We start from the raw sequence: 5545 nt of genomic DNA, 5'->3' as shown, positions 1-5545 counted from the left end.
TTGAGAAATAGCGTGGCAGCGGGGCGGGGCGGGGTCAGCGGCCCCTTCAGGAGTGCAGCGCGCGCCCAGGGCATTCCCCGCAGGAGTAGCGCCACCACTGGCACAGCCAGCACTGCCGTCGCGATCAGCGTTTAATCAAAGACGTTACGGTGATGTCTCCCTGTATATTGTTATGGTGGCCTGCGAGCCTGCACGCGCTGGCGCACGCGGTGTGTCAGAACCACGTGCACTTTTGATAGGCGGACAACCGGGATGGAATCGAGCGCCCAGAGGTGCGAGGCGGGCGCGTTCGACTTGTCGGCGGGCAGGCCAAAGCCCGACAAATGAGGTTATGTCATGGACGGGGGCAATGACACAGCGGATCCACTTTCGGATCCGAATCGCAAGATCCCGCGCCCGCGTTCACACCTCTGGACCTGGCCTCTCGCAAGCGCCCTCGCTGTAGCGCCAGGCCGGGGCCCACAGCCCCCTCGCCTGATTCCGAGGACTCGAGGAGTCCGGTCACCCATATCTGTCAAAACTGCGAGCGTGGATGTCCTGACTCACCTGCTGATTTGATTTGATAAGGCGAGGCGGCAGGGTGGCAGACTCGATAGGCAGGTGTTTTCCACCCACTCGCCGAAATGGGACAGCTGCACTCACAGGTGCACGCACAACTGCGCGCACCCAACGTTCCAGCACGTTTCTTGACGCACTTGTCACCACCAAACGTGACGTTCGCACAGGTGGGCTTGGAACACCCTGCCGCTGCACGGACGCAGCTGCGAGCACACAGCTGCACGAGCGCAGACGCTGAACGTGCTGCAGCTGAATTCAACACGATCCACTTAACTCCGCTCGCCCGACACACTTTGGCACCCTTTCACTTTGCACGCACGCCCATGCACGCACGCGCGCACGCACGGGCTCACGCAACGGCGGGCGGTGCCCCCTCCCCCTCCCCCCGGCTGGGCGGGAGGGGCTCCCCCAGACAAAGGGAAAACCGGGCGTCTGGCGGGCAACTATCGGGCACCTACCGGGCAACTACCGGGCAACTACCGGGCAACTCCGGGCAACTCCCGGGCAACTCCGGGCAACTCCCGGGCAACTCCGGGCAACTCCCGGGCAACATCCGGGCAACTACCGGGCAACGTCCGGGCAACTACCGGGCAACATACTGGCAACTACCAGGCAACTACCGAGCAACCAGCGGGCAACCACCAGGCAACCGCTAAGCAAGCCTCACCTGGTGATACAAGCGTGTTGCCCGGTGGCAGACACTTCACGGCTCATAACTAGGGCCGGCAGCCCACGGCGTGGGCAACTGTCGGGCATGGGAGGACGGTCCTTGTCTTAATCGTAGAGGTCATACAAACCTGAAGTGTGACGGCAGGGGCTAGCCGCGGGACCACGCGGGGCTCCCTTCTCCTGCCCCCCCCCCCCACCACCCCTCTCCGCGGCTCATGCCCATGCCCCCCCGTCGCACCCCAGTGAACACCATGTCTGAACAGCCAGCTGGTCCACACAGAGTAGCAGATCGTCGAGGGTACGCCGACCCCCGCCGCGGTTGCCTCAGCAGCAGGGGCGACGTAGGCCGCCCGCCCAACAGAGCGGCGAGCCCGTGGCCTCCCCGGTCTCCACAAGGCTGTTCAGATCACGCTGACGATTGCACGACGGTTGCCCTCACACGCTGTGTGGTGCCGACCCAAGCAGCCAAACAGCTCCCGGGCACCATGCTAGTATCACCAGTCGAGGCTTGCTTAGTGGTTGCCTGGTGGATGCCCGGTGGTTGCCCGGTGGTTGCTCTGTAGTTGCCCGAACGTTGCCCGGATGTTGCCCAGGTGTTGCCCGGAAGTTGCCCGGGAGTTGCCCGGGAGTTGCCCGGGAGTTGCCCGGAGTTGCCCGGGACTTGCCCGGAGTTGCCCGGTAGTTGCCCGGCAGTTGCCCGGTAGGTGCCCGGTAGTTGCCCGTTAGATGCCCGGTTTTCCCTTTGTCTGGGGTCGTCCTCTCCAGCTGCTTGCTCAACCACAGCTGGGCGTGGGGGAGCTGTGGCCAGGGCTGCGGCCCCAGCTGCACGTCACGGGGTGTCACGGCACAGACAACACTTCACACACACCTTGCTGGAGTCGCCCCCTCTCGCTCCCTCTCACTGTAGTTGTGCCCCTGTCGCGGCGCGACGGCGCGGCCGAAGCGAGGTTAGGCGGACAAGCACGGCGCTCTAGGGCGGCGCGGACGGGACGGCAGGACGGAGGCACTCCCGTGTCTCAGGCCAGCGCGGCTCGGCGCAGCGCACTGAGCGGGCGGGCGGGCGGCGGGCTCCACACTCGACTCGCTCCCGGCTCGCCCGCCTGCCTGCCTGCCTGCGCGGCTGGCCGCTGGGCCGGGCTGGCTGGCTGCCTGGGCGGCGGCAGCGGCGGCGGCCGCGGCGGCAGCAGGGGCTTGGAGCTGACATCTGTGGGCCGCACAGAGAGAAAGGGAGGGCGGGAGGGAGAGAGGGGGCGCTCTCTTTCTCTTCCATGACGGCGTCCTCCCCGCGGCCCGCGTCCGTCTCTCTCGCTCTGCGGGGGGCGGGCAGCCGCGCTGGCAGGCAGGCCGGCCCGTGCGCGCCACGCGCCTGCGCGTCAGGCCGGCCGCCGCGCCCCGCCCGAGCTGGCAGCGCTCGCTGATAGTTGCCGCCGCCGCCGCGCGCGGCGCCACCAGCGACTCTGCCCAGCCCCGACCCGGGGTCGCCGGCGACCGCCCGACCGCTGCCGAGCCCGAGGGTGGCCCGACCCGGCCCGACCCGACCCGACCGGTCCAGGCCTCGTCTCAACATGAATGGGCAAGGGGAGCCGATGGCCCGGCAGCCCGAACAAACATTTGCGACAGTGTCCGCAAGCGCTGGAGGCCGTACCGCCGGTTAAGCGCGGTCGTCGTCTCTTCTGCTTAATCGCCGGTGGCGGAGTGTCCCGACCAAGATGGCTTGGATTATGAGATTTAAGAGTTGAGCGCGGCCGTCGCCTTGGCCGCCGCCCTGGCCGCCGACACGGCCCTAAGCCGAGCCGCTTTGATTTGAGGCCAGTCAAGTGGCCGGGCCTGGCCGGCGGTGATAGTGCAGCGGATGAAGCACCGCGCCGGCCCAAGAGCCGGCAATGAGAAGCAAGTTTTGTTGCTATCAAAAACAACATTCTGGTTATGTCGCTGTGTCCTCTGAGACGGTGTCCCACTTTCAAGTGTAGCGAACGTTTTGCATTCGACCCCCGCCTCTCTCTCTCTCTCTCTCTCTTTTTCCTTCGCACGCAGCTGCATCTACTACACACTGCTTGCAGCCCGCGAGGCGCGTGGGACGGTAAAGGAGGCTTTAGGACTCGTGTCACGACTCCTCCCCGCAGCTCCGCACTCACCACACATCGGCCAAAAAAATTGCTAACTTAGAAGAACCGGTTGCTGTAACGGTGAAAAACAACTGCAAGTACTTCAAACGCAAGATAGACCCCCCCCCCCCGCAAAAAAAATAGAGAGAGGAGAGACAGCAAGCTATTTTAGACTATACGCACTAAGGGACACACTAAAGTAATATTCACCCCAAAAAACATTGTAGAGAAGCTCGAGCAAAATCGTTGGAATTATGAGGTAACCATAACAACTACAACCACCTATACATGCCACAAATCCTTTCTCCCCCACCGCCTTTGGCAAACGGTTGTTAGAAACATTTGTGCTCGACAGTGTACCTGCAGCCCATCATCATGTCATCTTCCCGCCCGCAGGCCAGCTAGTGAATGAAGCGGACGAATACAACACACACACACACATACACACACGGTGGTCGGGGGGAGGGGGGGGGCGCCCCGGCAGCGAAAACAGAAGTGGGTCAATGAACACTTCACACGAAAATAGCTAGCGGCCGCTATAGCAGCTGCGCTCCTCGCCGCTGCAGCTGCTATTATACTCCTGCTGATCCCGACCGTAAATTGCGGCGGTTAGCTCTGCTCTCCTCTCGGCGCACACAGAGACAGACAGATGTGCAGATGGGCGGCCCGCCGGCTGTGTCGCGTGGCGCGACCTTGCGCAGCCGGCCAGACCCGAGCCGGCCGAAGCCTTTTGGCTTCGCCTTCGGCTGCTGCTCTCGGGATGAGAGAGTGTCCCTCCCCCCTCTCTCTCTCTCTCAGCTCTCCTGCCTAATGTCATGCCAGCTGGTGTTTTTGTCACCTGCTGCTGGCCCCGAAAATAATAATAAGTCATTATTTTCTCCGTTCTGCTCCGACTCGCGACTGCTCCGCCCACCGCGGGGCACAATCTCCTCACAAGTGGGCCGGGATTAATATGACGTTGTTTGGTCCACCACGAGAGCCAGATAAGTGTCACTTTGTAAGCTGCTCCATCAAATTAATTTTTCACGGCCATGTGTGCAAATCGAATTTTAATTTTACTCCTCTTTGGCGTATTTTGACGTTGTTTACTCTCACAAGCTATGCCATTATCCACGTTTCAATCGTGAATCGGTCGGCATCATGAAGCCTCTGCTCATTAAACGCGACGGTAAAGAGTAGAAGCAACGCTAAAAATTATGTGTGTGTTTTTCGAAATTATCTTTGCTATAAGAATTCCTACACTTAAGTGTATCGTTGGTCTGGCTCCGAGGATCGTCTTTATTGTGAGCTCCACGGCTAGAGACACGGCACGAGCTCGGGCCTCCCGACCCGAAGTTGGCTCGACGAGGGCAAGGAGAGCCCCGGCCTGCCTGGACTATGAGCTCCGAGTTTCAAGATGCACTTTGCTGTGCTGTCCAAGACGGTCCAGGATCTCGAACGAGAGGTAAGCGGCATCTCGTGATGTCTCAAGTGGACCTCTTTGGTAGAGCACGGGGCCAAGTCGCCAATCTCCTGGGCGGGACCATGTCCGACGACCCTGGGCCGGGCAACTTTCAGCTACTGCTTCAACTTCGTAACTTCCAGCAAAACTATACGAAGCCCAAATCAACGATATGCGCCGAGCCACGTCGTGCACTCATTGTAGTTGTTGTGTTTGCACCGCACGCAGGCCCCAGGCTATTTCAAATGTGCGCGACCTTGCCACATGCTTATTTGTTCTTGATCTTCAAACTATAATGCGGGCGATGCGGGCGGGCGTACAACTACTTGTTCACAGAGAACTGGAGCCACTCACCTAGGTCTGCCCAAGCTAAGTCGGCCGTGTCTTCCAACCTGTGCTGGGCAAATGTGCGCGTGTTCGCAAGGGTTACTATGCATCGTAGCCTCTGGTCGCTGTATCTGCACCCTGGTTTCGGTTCAGGCTTCCAGAGCTAGCATATTGACCCCCGAGTTGAACCCGATTGGTCTCTGATGGCATTGTCACTCACTTGTCACCCACATAAAAAAGTGAACGGCAGATAACAAACACCGTATTATGCTATGCACACGCCAAAACGTAGACGCAATAAAAAACGTACACTGGAAACGCAAGTGTCACGACTTGTACTTGTAGGCACTTTTAGGTGTGTCAATGCCCAATCGTACGCTTAGAGGGTAAAAGTGTGAATTTTACTACTACTATAGGTTCGTAATGCAAACCAAAACGTTCGTAG

At 60.3% G+C, this 5545-nt stretch overlaps 1 protein-coding gene across 3 annotated transcripts in view; it reads right to left on the bottom strand.

The window, feature by feature from the left end:
- Window positions 1-2291, bottom strand: part of LOC113204894 (uncharacterized) — a 72822-nt gene extending 70531 nt beyond the window's left edge. Inside the window, exon 1 of one of the 3 annotated variants that reach the window (XM_052273573.1) lies at window positions 2096-2291. The gene's annotated coding sequence lies outside the window, so the exon portion shown is untranslated. Of the gene's footprint in view, window positions 1-546; window positions 773-2095 lie in introns of those variants that run through there. The other 2 variants (XM_052273570.1, XM_052273571.1) reach the window with 2 other exon arrangements.
- Window positions 2292-5545: the final 3254 nt, after the last annotated feature.

This window comes from Frankliniella occidentalis, unplaced genomic scaffold (assembly GCF_000697945.3).
Source record: "Frankliniella occidentalis isolate FOCC.00 unplaced genomic scaffold, Focc_3.1 Scaffold283, whole genome shotgun sequence".
Classification (NCBI taxonomy): domain Eukaryota; kingdom Metazoa; phylum Arthropoda; class Insecta; order Thysanoptera; family Thripidae; genus Frankliniella; species Frankliniella occidentalis.
The sequence above is the reverse complement of the archived record's forward strand: the minus strand, read 5'-3'. Positions and strand labels throughout refer to the sequence as shown.